Source organism: Saccopteryx bilineata, chromosome 8 (assembly GCF_036850765.1).
Source record: "Saccopteryx bilineata isolate mSacBil1 chromosome 8, mSacBil1_pri_phased_curated, whole genome shotgun sequence".
Taxonomy (NCBI): domain Eukaryota; kingdom Metazoa; phylum Chordata; class Mammalia; order Chiroptera; family Emballonuridae; genus Saccopteryx; species Saccopteryx bilineata.
This window is the reverse complement of record NC_089497.1, coordinates 82,602,918-82,618,124: the sequence shown is the minus strand read 5'-3', so window position 1 is coordinate 82,618,124 and position 15,207 is coordinate 82,602,918. Positions and strand designations below refer to the sequence as shown.

General features: G+C 37.1%; 1 protein-coding gene and 1 non-coding gene across 2 annotated transcripts in view; one reads left to right on the top strand and one right to left on the bottom strand.

Moving 5' to 3' along the window:
• Nucleotides 1–15,207, top strand: part of NLGN1 (neuroligin 1) — a 999,306-nt gene that overhangs the window by 62,804 nt on the left and 921,295 nt on the right. The window lies entirely within an intron of this gene.
• LOC136312337 (U6 spliceosomal RNA) lies at nucleotides 6,661–6,766 on the bottom strand. The gene has a single exon (XR_010726936.1). It is a non-coding gene; the product is annotated as a U6 spliceosomal RNA (small nuclear RNA).

Here is a 15,207-nt window from a genome sequence, read left to right as displayed (position 1 = left end):
CCACCCCCTCCTTCCTCTCTGTCTCTTCCCCTCCTGCAGCCAAGGCTCCATTGGAGCGAAGATGGCCCGGGCGCTGGAGTGGCTCTGGTCGTGGCGGGGCGTCGCCCCTGGTGGGCGTGCCGGGTGGATCCCGGTTGGGCGCGTGCGGGAGTCTGTCTGACTGTCTCTCCCCGTTTCCGGCTTCGGAAAAATACACACACAAAAAAGAAAAGAAACTAACTTGCCCTCCTCCATAAGCCACCAAGGCTTTGTCTCCTAGAGCACAGACATGTTGTGTCTCTTGTCAATTGATGTTTGTTTGCACCAATTCAAATGCCAACAGTAATTCCCAATTTGGGGTGCAGTGAAGAAGGGAACTTTATTCAGTTCGAAGAGCTTAGTAGTGCTATAGCATGGCTGTGAGAAAAGCACGCTCTAGGCCAGGCTCCTCCTCTCCCACTAGATAGCTCTGCTCGGCTCCATTCCAAGCTGCTCTGCTTCACTCTGCTCTGGGGAGACATCTATCTGTGTGCAAGTCTGTGTCTAACATTCCCATTTCTAACAACACAAATACTGGATTAGGTGCCAGCCTACTCGAGTATGACTTCAGCTTAATTATATCTGCAAAGCCTCTATTTCCAAATAAAGTCACATTCTGAGATACTGGGGATTAGGACTTCAATATGTAATTTTGGAGGAACATCAACCCTTAACAATAGACTTTAGAGAACACTCGAAAAGTTTATTAAAAGCAGAATTTTAATGTATGTAATATTGCTCTTCTACAGGCCCTCTGGTAACATTTTTTTTGTGCTGCTTTGCAGAACTTACGTTCTAAGGGTAAACAGATTTAGTATTTCTAAAATTGTGTCTCTGATACTTGGTATTCTTATGCAATAGAGAAATTTCTTATTCAAATAGATAGGTTTATGAGTGCTTAGAGATTATAAACCGGAATTTTGCTGAAGCAGGCAGGTTTGAAAATTTTGGCAGTGTTGACGTTCCAAGAAAAAAGGTAATGAATTTCAGCTCCCAGAGATTCAAGTCTGATTATCAATTTAGAAGTGTGTGGGGTTAATATAAAATGCACCAGAGGTAAAATATTTAGAGGGACAGTGGAGATATCATAGAATTTAGGGACTTAGAGAACGTGCAGTTTTTCTCTTAAGACAAGATAATTATATTCAAAATAAAGAATACAGTATTCTCAGTCCCCAAACACAAATAGGATGCTGCTTATTTTACAGTAAAAAATAAATTTGAAAATATCTAATTTTTTTACTGTGCCCAGTGGAAATATCTCTTAAAATTTGACCATAAAGTTAAAACTGTCTTTTTCTTTTTCCTTTTTTCTTTTCCCTACAGAAACATTTCATCTTTAGTTTCTGTCATCTTTATTCATGTCTTTATGAAAAATTTTGTTGTTTTTACCTCCTTAAATTTTGCCTTATCCAGAAAGATTATGTGAGTCATAAAGGAAATGATGTTCCTTAGGAAGGGTATTCCAAGAGTAAAATTTGTAATTATGAATTATATTAAATAGTTAAAAAGGAGACTAGCTTCATTTAACAAATTGTATTTGAGTTAATCTTGAAGAATTCCCAGTATCTAGCATCGTACCTTGAGTAGAAGAAACTTATTAATATTGCCAACCCCCTCTGACTTATTAAAATTATACTGTTTAATATTTTTAGCTAAAAATTAATATTTTGTTCTTTTATTATTACTAGTAAAAGAATATTCTTACCTAGAATGTGAACACATAAAAAAATGTCAGAAAGATACATGTTCTTGAAGAATTTAGTTCTTGTACCTACAGTATCTTGTTCTCAACGTTCAATTTTCAATCATCAACTTAAAGTCCATTATTTACACAATATTAAGGCATTTTTATTCTTTTCTGAGTATTTGGCCCAAATAGCATAGCAAGTTTCTTTTCTCTCTCCTCTCAGGAAGCTTTGTTTTGATGGATCTCTCTTCATAATAATTAGACAATGTTGGATTATTAATTCCATCAAAATCACAGTATTTCAGAGATGAGCATTTATTTCATAAAAGACATAAAGAAACAAATCTGTCAATCTCATATAAAGCTTATTTTCATGTGTGTCATATGAGAAAATTTTCATGTAATGAGAAATAAAAAATGTTGATAGTCATAGAATCAGTAAGCACACAACAGAAATACATGAAAGGTCATTGTCTTTTCTTATATTAAGATTTCCTATAAAAAATTTAAATGTCTCTAAGTTTACAGATATAAGCTATTACAAAGTAAAAGAAATATAAAAAAATTGCTTCATAATTACTGAAAATTGAGGATCTGTACTGATTCAATAAAAGTACCTGGTCTTTCTAGAATAATGAAACAAAACTTCAAAAAAGACATTGTTGGCCCTGGCTGGTTGGCTCAGTGGTAGAGCGTCGGCCTGGCGTGCAGAAGTCCCGGGTTCGATTCCCGGCCAGGGCACACAGGGGAAGCGCCCATCTGCTTCTCCACCCCTCCCCCTCTCCTTCCTCTCTGTCTCTCTCTTCCCCTCCCACAGCGAGGCTCCATTGGAGCAAAGATGGCTCGGGCGCTGGGGATGGCTCCTTGGCCTCTGCCCCAAGCGCTAGAGTGGCTCTGGTCGCAACAGAGCGACGCCTGGGAGGGGCAGAGCATCGCCCCCTGGTGGACAGAGCATCGCCCCCTAGTGGGCGTGCCAGGTGGATCCAGTCGAGCGCATGCGGGAGTCTGTCTGACTATCTCTCCCTGTTTCCAGCTTCAGAAAAATACAAAAAAAAAAAAAAAGACATTGTTTTCTCTGTTCATTTTGAACATTGGCCATTAGGTTAAAAGTAGAAATTAAGTCACCATTGTGGAAAATGAGCATTGAAATTCTGTAAATGCTGATTTGCGATAAAGATATTCAGAATGAATTCAACTTTCTCTGCTTTGACCTTTCAATATAGACCTTAAATTCCAGGGAGAAAAAAAATATACGAACATGAAACTTTAGTGAAATAATTGTCACTTAAGAATTTGAACCTTGAGAACTCCTCTCAGATAGTGATTCAACATGGTCTCTTTCGGAAAACTCTTGCTCCTCCTCTTCAGTTATACTCACTTCCAGTTATCTGTTTGTAAATAGAAATATTGTATACTAAAATAATGGTTTTCTTTTTGCATTGGGCTGTAATTCCCAGTGTACTTTAATATGTGCATTTCCTATTTTGTACCCAATGAAATATCAATTAAGCTTCTCAGCATCTTTTTACTGGTCAGGAGGACAGACTGCTCTGTGCTCAACAGCTGCTGAGATGCCAGTGGGCTGATAACACAACACTTCCTTAAAGGAGGTGGCAAATTTCCTGTCCATAAAAATTAGGAATGTTGATCTCTGCGGCAATTTGGCACAGGGTTGCCTTTTCCCTGAAAATGTTTTTCTAGTAGCCGCAGAAAAAAAGTACTACTGTTAGTCTTGCACTTAGAACAGACTGGATGTAAAATATGTTGTAATTTTTTTCCTATCTTCTCCACTTCTCCTTCTACATTACCTTTTGCCTTTGAAGTTTTGTTTGTCTTATTTGGGAGTCTGAAAATTACCTTATCATGAGGTAGGATACTTAGTACTTTATAAAATAATTGTGCTTCTTTTACTTGAAAACCATCAAAATAAACCTGAATCAGTACCTGATTTAACAAACTCTTCTGCATTAATAAATTAGAAAAGTGCCACACCCTCTGTGGAATGTTGCATCATCCCCTCCAAATTAATTCCAATTCATTTTTAAAAAAAATATCTAAATCTATATTCATAGGTATAGATATATTCAAATAGGTATAGATATAGATGATGCATATACATATTTATGAAGTAAATATCCACATATATAAATATGCAACATTTAAATGAAATGTTTAAAATTATTTGTAAGAACATAACAGAAAAACCTGAGAATTACTGCCTAATATACTAATTTATAAATTTTTTTTTTTTTGTATTTTTCCGAAGCTGGAAACGGGGAGAGACAGTCAAACAGACTCCTGCATGCACCCTACCCGGATCCACCCGGCACGCCCACCAGGGGGCGACGCTCTGCCCACCAGGGGGTGATGCTCTGCCCCTCCGGGGCGTCGCTCTGTTGCGACCAGAGCCATTCTAGTGCCTGGGGCAGAGGCCAAGGAACCATCCCCAGCGCCCGGGCCATCTTTGCTCCAATGGAGCCTCACTGCAGGAGGTGAAGAGAGAGACAGAGAGGAAGGAGAGGGGGAGAGGTGGAGAAGCAGATGGGCACTTCTCCTGTGTACCCTGGCCAGGAATCAAACCCGGGACCCCTTGCACACCAGGCCGACGCTCTACCACTGAGCCAACCAGCCAGGGCTTTATAAATTATTTTGACATAATTAACATAAGCATAATGATTTTTACAATTTTTTTTAGTTGCTTTAAATATAAACTATATGTATTATTTATTATCAGTCATCATGAAATGACAAACATTATGCATGGAAAGTTAGTATGGGGTTCTGATATTCTGATATTACATAATCTAAAAATAATTTTTACTTTTTTTTTACAGGGACAAAGGGAGAGTCAGAGAAAGAGATAAATAGGGAAAGACAAAGAGGAAGGGAGAGAGATGAGAAGCATCAGTATTTCGTTGTGGCACCTTAGTTGTTCATTGATTGCTTTCTCATATGTGCCTTGACTGGGGAGCTACAGCAGAGCAAGTGACCCCTTGCTCAAGCCAGTGACCTTGGGCTCAAGCCAACGACCTTGGGCTTCAAGCCAGTGACCTCTGGGCTCAAGCTAGCAACTATAGAGTCATGTTTATAATCCCACACTCAAGCCAGCGACCCTGCACTCAAGTTGGTGAACCCCTGCTCAAGCAGGATGAGGCAACTTTGGGGTATCAAGCCCAAGTCCTCTGCCTCCTAGTCCAACGCTCTATCCACTGTACCACCACCTGGTCAAGCAAAAAAAAAAATAGTTTTTACTTATCTTAAATGCAAAATCAAATTTACTGGAATATACGTACACCTGGCTAATATAGTTTTGTTATTCTAGAATGTGCATAGGTGCTTTATTCTCAAAAGTCAAAATTGAAAATAACTCAAATATACATCCACAATAAAATGGATAAGGAGTTATTATACATTTCTATGATGGAAAATTGCACAGCAATGAAAAAGAAAAAACTATAGTTATGGAAAGCAATATGAATTAATCTTACACATTTAATGTTGAGTGATTTTTTAAAATAGTATAGAAAATGATGCTGTATTTTTTATTATTTTAGTCTTTTAAGTCACCACCTGTATAATTAAATTTATAAAAAGTAGAATGTATTTTTTTTTATTATTTCATGCATTTAATACTTAAGTAAGAACAATAAAAGAGGCACACAAAGCTAGAAATATTAAATAATACCTGACAAAAACCAATAAAACTGTTAAGATATTTCAGTGTTGTTTCTTTTTTTTTTTTTTTAATAAATTTTTATTAATGGTAATGGGATGACATTAATAAATCAGGGTACATATATTCAAAGAAAACATGTCTAGGTTATTTTGTCATCAAATTATGTTGCAAACCCCTCGCCCAAAGTCAGATTGTCCTCCGTCACCCTCTATCTAGTTCTCTGTGCCCCTCCCCCTCCCCCTAACTCTCTCCCTCCCTCCCTCCCATGTCCTCCCCCCCCCCCACCCTTGGTAACCACCACACTCTTGTCCATGTCTCTTAGTCTCATTTTTATGTTCCACCAATGTATGGAATCATGTAGTTCTTGTTTTTTTCTGATTTGCTTATTTCACTCCTTATAATGTTATCAAGATCCCACCATTTTGCTGTAAATGATCTGATGTCATCATTTCTTATGGCTGAGTAGTATTCCATAGTGTATATGTGCCACATCTTCTTTATCCAGTCTTCTATTGAAGGGCTTTTTGGTTGTTTCCATGTCTTGGCCACTGTGAACAGTGCTGCAATGAACATGGGGCTACATGTGTCTTCACGTATCAATGTTTCTGAGGTTTTGGGGTATATACCCAGTAGAGGGATTGCTGGGTCATAAGGTAGTTCTATTTGCAGTTTTTTGAGGAACCACCATACTTTCCTCCATAATGGTTGTACTACTTTACAGTCCCACCAACAGTGAATGAGGGTTCCTTTTTCCCCACAGCCTCTCCAACATTTGCTATTACCCGTCTTGTTGATAATAGCTAATCTAACAGGAGTGAGGTGGTATCTCATTGTAGTTTTGATTTGCATTTCTCTAATAACTAATGAAGCTGAGCATCTTTTCATATATCTGTTGTCCATTTGTATCTCTTCCTGGGAGAAGTGTCTGTTCATGTCCTCTTCCCATTTTTTTATTGGATTGTTTGTTTGTTTGTTGTTGAGTTTTATGAGTTCTTTGTAAGTTTTGGATATTAGGCCCTTATCTGAGCTGTCGTTTGAAAATATCAGTTCCCATATAGTTGGCTGTCTGTTTATTTTGATATCAGTTTCTCTTGCTGAGCAAAAACTTTTAATTCTGATGTAGTCCCATTCATTTATCTTTGCCTTCACTTCTCTTGCCATTGGAGTCAAGTTCATAAAATGTTCTTTAAAACCCAGGTCCATGATTTTAGTACCTATGTCTTCTTCTATGTACTTTATTGTTTCAGGTCTTATATTTAGGTCTTTGATCCATTTTAAAAATATGGAACGCTTCACGAATTTGCGTGTCATCCTTGCGCAGGGGCCATGCTAATCTTCTCTGTATCATTCCAATTTTAGTATATGTGCTGCCGAAGCGACACTAGAATGTATTTTTAAAAGTAATGTTATTGCAAAAATTTGTAGTAGTTTTTACAATGCTATATATATGTAACAAATTACATATATATAATGTTTTACACTTTACCTAAATTAATTATGTTGTTTTCTGATTAATGTAATTCCTTATATGAGCTAACTAAAATCTCTGCATGTATGTGTATGTATATTTACATGTAATCATGCTTACGTATATTCATTACTTAGAATCTGATTATTCAGCTCTCTTACATGACAGATAAAAATGTAGATTTATTTAGTATTTTTATTTCCAGATCTCCAACAAAATGTAGAAATTAGAATCAGCTAACCAAAAGCAAAACATTTCACATGGTATGCTAATTTATGATTACATGTTTGATTGCATATTAGAACAAACCTTTTTTGGGAGTAAGTACTACATCTTGTCCACCATTGACTCCTCAGATTCTTACATAATGACTGATAGATGTATGGTGGGAATTCAACAAATATTTGTAGCATTTATCAGTGAATGATTGATTTAGTTAATGAATAGCAATTATTACTAATCATTTTTCAAGTGTATGTTTCATCCTTTTTGAATAAGCACTTCACTTTTAGCAAGATTTATAAAATTTGGAAGTGATGTAAATATTTTAATCTTTGCATCTGAAACAGGTTTTGAAGGAGACCAATAGCTAAATTCTCTTAGAAGTTAGTTAATAGAGTCCATTTATTAACTAAACAAGCATTGTGCTTTAAAAGAATTGGTGCTCAGTTCAGCTAATGGGATGAAAGGAAGGAAGGGAGTAATTTTTTTCTCTGAGAAATTAGTGAAGTCAACATGGTGTTATGGTATTTTATGACTGCAGTTCCCTGCCTCCAGTGTCTCATAAATATTGATTACTTGGTAGTAGAGTGAGAGAATTACCTAAGGAGAAGACCAAGAAGAGAATAAAAATCCCATGTAGCCGGAAGACATAATTCAACTCAGAAGTAAGGTGATGTCTCCCTTTGTACAGCAGGGTACAGCCTGAACAGGGACTGTGTCCTCTGGTGACAGTAGTCATGTTACAAGTTGAAGATAGGTTTCTAGGAAGGTATTAGAGAAAGTCAAAATTTTATAATAAAATATATTACAGTGATTTTTCTTATTTTAACCTGATTATGGAAGAAAAGTTTGAATAAGATTAATATTATAGCATTTAGTAGTTACAATTAGACAAGATAACGACATACATAATTTTAAATCTACTTATTTGAAAATATGTTCTAAAGATTTCTGATTTTTTTTCTATGTGCAAGCTTGCTTGACACTGAAGTAGAAATCCCAGGAAGAATAAACAAGACAGAGAAAGGTTTAGGGGCATAAGAGAATATGGAGCATTTAGGGAAATGTGCAATAAGTAGATGTAATAGGTGATGGAGGTAAAACTGAAGAAGAAGGGCCAGAAGATGAAAGGTTCTTGTGTGCTAAGGTAAAACAATCTGTGACTTGTCAATAATTCTAGTGGAGAAGGCCCTGGCTGGTTGGCTCAGTGGTAGAGCGTCGGCCTGGCGTGCAGAAGTCCCGGGTTCGATTCCCGGCCAGGGCACACAGGAGAAGCGCCCATCTGCTTCTCCACCCCTCCCCCTCTCCTTCCTCTCTGTCTCTCTCTTCCCCTCCCGCAGCCGAGGCTCCATTGGAGCAAAGATGGCCCGGGCGCTAGGGTGGCTCTGGTCGCAACAGAGCGACGCCCCGGAGGGGCAGAGCATCGCCCCCTGGTGGGCAGAACATCACCCCCTGGTGGGCGTGCCGGGTGGATCCCGGTCGGGTGCATGCGGGAGTCTGTCTGACTGTCTCTCCCCGTTTCCAGCTTCAGAAAAAAACAAACAAACAAAAAAATTCTAGTGGAGAAAAAGAGTACAGTTTAGTTCTGAAGGGTCATTCTGATATCTCTAGGGAAGGCGAGTGGAATGGGCTTTTCTTGATATAGAGAAAAAAGGAATAGTAGAATATTTCAGTATGCTAGGAGACATAGAATATTTATATGCATGTAGAAAGTAGAATACATAGGTATTAATTTGGGGTTGATTATGAGTTGAAGAAAAAAAGGAACCTAAGATGTTACCTCAGTCAATATGGGAGCAATTGAATGGATTGCGATGATATTGACAGATAAGAAAGGAGTCAGCAGTGACAGGTATGGGAGATTGTGACAAATTCATGTTTTGATTTGTTAATATTTAGGTATCTGTGTACACGTAAGTGACATGAACACTGACAGCCAGTTAGATTTATTGTTCAGAACACAAGAGAGAGATCTGGGCTAGAAATGTGGACATGGATGTCACATATTGATAAAGCCATGGAAAGTGAGATGAGGTCAAGAATAAAATCCTAAGTAATAATACAAAGTAAGGTTGATGAGCCTGGAAAGGAAATTCCAGAAGGGACCTGAAATTGAATAATGAAAAGAAAATAAAAGAGAGTAGAAACATAGAAGCCAAATGAAGAGTCGGTTTCCAGGAGTCCTTAGTCAACAGTGTCACGTGTGGAAGACAGGAAGACAGGCCAGGCACAGTGCAGACAGACAGTGGGAATCAGGTCTGGAAAATAGTGTGCCAGTTCAGACTGTAGCATGATGCATTTCAACATAGAAACAGGATTAAAAATGTCTAAGGAAGTGAGAGAAACAAGTGTAGAATATCCTTTTAAGAAGCTTACTTTTGAAGAAAAGTAGAAAGAGGTGATTAGAACAGATATGCCATAGATGATGTCTGTTTGTTATGTGAAAAAGACTTAGTTTGCATGCAATAGTATACTGAATAGAAAGGCATCATCTGAAGATATAGAAAAGAAAGACTGAGGTGAAATGATTTGGTGAAGCTATGTGTCTGAGTAGATGGAAGGAATAAAATCTAGAATACAGATGGTTTTATTTCTGGCCTTGGGTAACAGTAAGAATGAAGGAAATAAGAAAATAAAGGAGGGAGGAAGAGAGGGAGGAGATAGGAAGAACATGGAACTGATACTATAAGATCACAATCCAAAATTTTATTTTATAAGTGAAGAAAGGAATTTATTACCTCACATACTTGTGTGGTTCAGGGCTGAAACTTCCTTCCATAGAACTAGATAACAGATTCGGTCCGGAGGGGTTGGAGTATGTTGTAGTGCTCCCACATATTGTGTGTGTGGGTTTAGGCAATTCCTCTTCTCTGACCCTCTTTTATTTTATTTTATTTTATTTTATTTTATTTTTTTTTATAATTTTATTTTTTTAATGGGGTGACATCAATAAATCAGGATACATATATTCAAAGATAACAAGTCCAGGTTATCTTGTCGTTCAATTATGTTGCATACCCACCACCCAAAGTCAGATTGTCCTCTGTCACCTTCTATCTTGTTTTCTTTGTGCCCCTCCCACCCCCTATCCCTCTCCCATTCCCCCCTCCCCCCCCTAACCACCACACTCTTATCAATGTCTCTTAGTTTCACTATTATGTCCCACCTACGTATGGAATAATACAGTTCCTGTTTTTTTCTGATTTACTTATTTCGCTTCGTATCATGTTATCAAGATTATTTTATTTTTTCATTTGTACAAATGAACTGTGCAAAGCATGTGAATCTCAGAGCTGGTCACAAACTAGGCATGCATTATAGATTTGCAGACTCAGAATCAGATGAATGACATTAAAGTGATCTAAGACAAATACATGAATTGTTTCCTGGAGAAGAAATGAAGAATGGGGTTTCACTTGAAATTAACATCTTACTTTTATTGAACAGGAAATGTAAAATAAAACTCAGTTCACCTTTCTTTCTCTAGTTTTGAAATATTTTAAAGATGAACCTGCAGTATTGGTAATGCTCTGCACATGTGCACTCAGATTTGAATAAACTAATGGAGAATATAAGAAGAGGAATTGGTCCAAGATATTAATTCATGGGGTCTGCATAGATACTAAGACAGATTTATAGCAGTTACTTTCCATATCTTATTACATAATTACCCAATCAAGAACACCAACAGGATTTAATCTGATTAAATTGGTAGTAAATGTAGTAAATTTTCTAATTTGTCAATAGAAAATCTAGATAATTTGGCTATATCATGCTTCTTGCTTTTTAATTATTCTATTTAATTAGTCACTCACCTAAGCTCTTTTGATAAATGTTACTTGAATTTAGTAACTATATAGCCTTTTAAACTACTTAGATTGCAGCCAAATTCCTAGACTGTTTAGTACATTTGTTTATCACAAGAGAGGTAAAGTGAGATCAATTGGGTAATAAGTAATTATTATTTCATGAGCACAGTGAACTTTGTGTGTTCATGTGTGTATACACAAATCATTGTACTGTATCTGTTATGTGTCAGGGACTCTTCTAAAGACTTCACATATCTTAACTCATTTAAATATTCACAAATATTCATTGCGATAGATATTATTGTTATTATTATTAATCTAGTAGTAATATTTTGATTTTTCAGATGAGGATAAAGAGCATAGAAAGCTTCCATTCAAACCAAGTCACTCAGGCTCCAGAATTCATGATCCCAATGATATAATAATTATGTTCTTACTATATGCCATTTTAGAAAGGTTTTAAGAATTTTATATTTTCTAGAATTGATAAGATTCAGGAATGATTTATAACAAAAATATTTTTAGTGTAGTACCTCCTATTTTGAAACAACTTATTATTATAAAGTAATATGAAGCATCATGGAAAAGATAAAAAGGAAACTATTATACATAAAGTATGAAAAACTAATAACTGCTATTAATTTGGTTTAATTTGTTTTGATCTCAATATATTAATTTATTTTATATTATAAAATTTGGATCAAATTTTAAATGTCTTTGCTTTGCTTCTTTTATTTTACACTTAATAAGAAACATATACGTTTCCTATGTTGCTACATATTCTTCAAAGCAAGTATAGTTTTGAATATAACATTTTGTATGGGTGTATCAAGATATACTAAATAATCTTGTATTGCTAGATATTTCATAAATACTTATTTTATTATCTTAAATAATTATAATGATCATTGTTATACATTAAAAAATTTAAATGTACTTATTAGATGTCAAATTGCTCAATTAAAATATATGAGTATTAGCCCTGGCCGGTTGGCTCAGCGGTAGAGCGTCGGCCTAGCGTGCGGAGGACCCGGGTTCGATTCCCGGCCAGGGCACACAGGAGAAGCGCCCATTTGCTTCTCCACCCCTCCGCCGCGCTTTCCTCTCTGTCTCTCTCTTCCCCTCCCGCAGCCAAGGCTCCATTGGAGCAAAGATGGCCCGGGCGCTGGGGATGGCTCTGTGGCCTCTGCCTCAGGCGCTAGAGTGGCTCTGGTCGCCAACATGGCGACGCCCTGCAGGGGCAGAGCATCGCCCCCTGGTGGGCAGAGCGTCGCCCCATGGTGGGCGTGCCGGGTGGATCCCGGTCGGGCGCATGCGGGAGTCTGTCTGACTGTCTCTCCCTGTTTCCAGCTTCAGAAAAATGAAAAAAAAAACAAAAAAAAAACAAACAAAAAACAAACAAACAAACAAAAAAAATATATGAGTATTATTAAGGTTCTTTGAAAGACACTCTCAGATTGCTCTCCAGGAAATTTATTATTCCAGTTACACTCTCAACAGCAGAGTGTGAAAGTACCAACCTCATCATACCCTAATTAGCATGAATGTTTTCACTTTAAAAATATTTGAGAATTTGATAACTGAGAAAATTATATTTCATTGGTACTTGAAATTTTATTTATTTTATATTAGTAAGACAAAACACTTATGTTTATTAGTTATTTTTATTTCTTTTATAAATTACAGAGTTCTTTTATTATTTACCTCTTTTTTATAAATTTATATATAGTGACTTTTTTTTTCAAATCCCTCTCCAGTGTCCCTAAATTGTCAGTGGTCTTCCAGTTTTGTCTGTGGTGACATTAATGATGTTTGACTTGTATGTGTGTAATCAACAAGTGGCAACAAGTGGTTTTTTTTGTGTTATTTTAAATTTTGATGGCATATATGGAAACATCATTCTCACTATTGTATTACTCTGTATAAAATTTAGTCCTTTTATGTTTTCATTTTTATAATTAAATTTCAGTACCCCTGATTTTTTTTATATATATAAAGTGTGAGGAAGAGCTCACATTTCTTTCCAAAGTACTTTTGAAATTACTAATTAACATGCAGTACAAATGTTTTAATATACAGTACTTGATTTTTTCCCTACATGAATCTACCTGTCTCTTTTGGTTTTGGTAATCTTTTCTGTTCTTAACCATGACATTCACTGTCTCCACATCTCTGGTACAATATCAAAAATTTCTGTATATTTGTATAGAATTTTCTTTTTTAGTGAATTTGAGGAACTATTTTTTTTTTTTTTTTTTTTTGTATTTTTCTGAAGCTGGAAACGGGGAGAGACAGACAGACTCCCGCATGCACCCACCGGGATCCACCGGGCACGCCCACCAGGGGGCGACGCTCTGCCCACCAGGGGGCGATGCTCTGCCCCTCCGGGGCGTCGCTTTACTGCGACCAGAGCCACTCCAGCGCCTGGGGCAGAGGCCAAGGAGCCATCCCCAGCGCCCGGGCCATCCTTGCTCCAGTGGAGCCTCGGCTGCAGGAAGGGAAGAGAGAGACAGAGAGGAAGGGGGGGGGGTGGAGAAGCAGATGGGTGCTTCCCCTGTGTGCCCTGGCCGGGAATCGAACCCGGAACCCCTGCACACCAGGCCGACACTCTACCACTGAGCCAACCTGCCAGGGCCGGAACTTTTTTTTTTTCTTTAAAATATTACATAGCAGTTTCAATTTAAATGTTGTTTTTATCCCTTGGTATGTTTTATAAAGATTTTATTGATTGATTTTAGAGAAAGGAAAGTGAGTGATAGAGAGAGAAGAGTGGGAGGAGCAGGGAGCATCAACTCATAGTAGTTGCTTCTCCTATGTGCTCTGACTGGGCTGCCAGGAGAAGGGGTTTGAACTGGCGACCTCAGCATTTCAGATCGACACTCCATCCACTCACTGTGCCACCGCAGGTCAGGCTCCCTTGATGTTCTGAATAAGAATTATTGAGTGTTAATGTTTCTCTGAGTCTATTGTAGTTAGAGTGGTCAAGGAAGGTCACCCTTTCTTCCTTCCTGCTCCTGCCCGCCCCCATTCCTTTTCCCCAGGAGCATTGACTACTCTATCAGGCAGTTGGTATGGGGGTAGCTTAGTTGATAGCCCCTCTTAGCTCCAGTGAGCCAGGCAGTGAAGGAATAGGTGAACCATAGGGAGTAGGATGAGAGACAAACAACACAACATTGATCTTGCCCCACAGAATAAATCCTCAAGTTAAGGCTTTCACTCTCTGACCCTGAGGAGAAGCAGTGTTAGGAGAAAATACCATATCAGGATGCCCAAGAACATAAGAAACAGTCACATGTTTATTTTCACTATTATCTAACTGAATTTTAGCATTTCTTTATTAATGCATGTAGACATTAGCTCAGTACACACTACAAAAGTTTTCAGTGATGGCTATCAACAGATGTTTTCATGCCATTTATAGTTGGAGATATCACAAATATTATTTTAGCATATTATTCTTTTGAAATTCCAATAAGTACAAGTCTTGTAACTATTAATGTTTTATTTTTTAAATGCACATATAGTGCTATATCATGAGATTTTAAAATATTTTGATTATTGAATTTCAGTTTAACATTTTTACTTTATAATGCTGTATTTTATTTAATGTATTTACAGATGGTTTGAGATGAGATGTATCAGCTTCATCAGAAGCTTTCTGACAAACCTCTGTCAAAGAGGTTCGTGTCACACAAAGAAGCTAAGAGTCTTAGATTGTAATTATTAGGCTAGGGACTTGGAGCAAAAGTTGTGGATAAAAGACTTCCTGAAACTTATTAGTTTCTCTTCTATTTTTTATTCCTCCACAGGCACACGGCCCTGTACCATCCTTATACACATCTCAGGTACCTGAAACTAGAGCTCTGAGTCACTGCAGTCCTTAAAGCAGGCATTACTTAGTTCAAGGCAATGACAGGAGAGAAGCAAGAGTCTAATTGTTCTCTGCTATTTTTTCCTCCCACACTCATGGCTGGCCTTCTCTTGCTCAAAATGTGTACTTGAGAAAACAGTCCTCTTCAGTTTTAGTTTCTGTTTTCTCAGTTTCTTTTGAAGTAATCAACTTTTGCCTGATTTATTCTTTCCATTAAACTAATTTGTTAGTATTTTAAATTTCTTAACTATGTAAAATTTAACATAGTTAAAATTGTCAAATTTAATTTTTGTTTTTGTCAATATGTCCCATAATTCCTCTAGGTTTTTAAATGTATTTTGTAACAATGATACTGGGAACATGCAGTTGGAATATTATTATGTCTTCCTAGTAAATTGTTCTTTTTTAATCACTATGTAATTACTTGTTTTATCGCTAATACTTTTTTTTTGC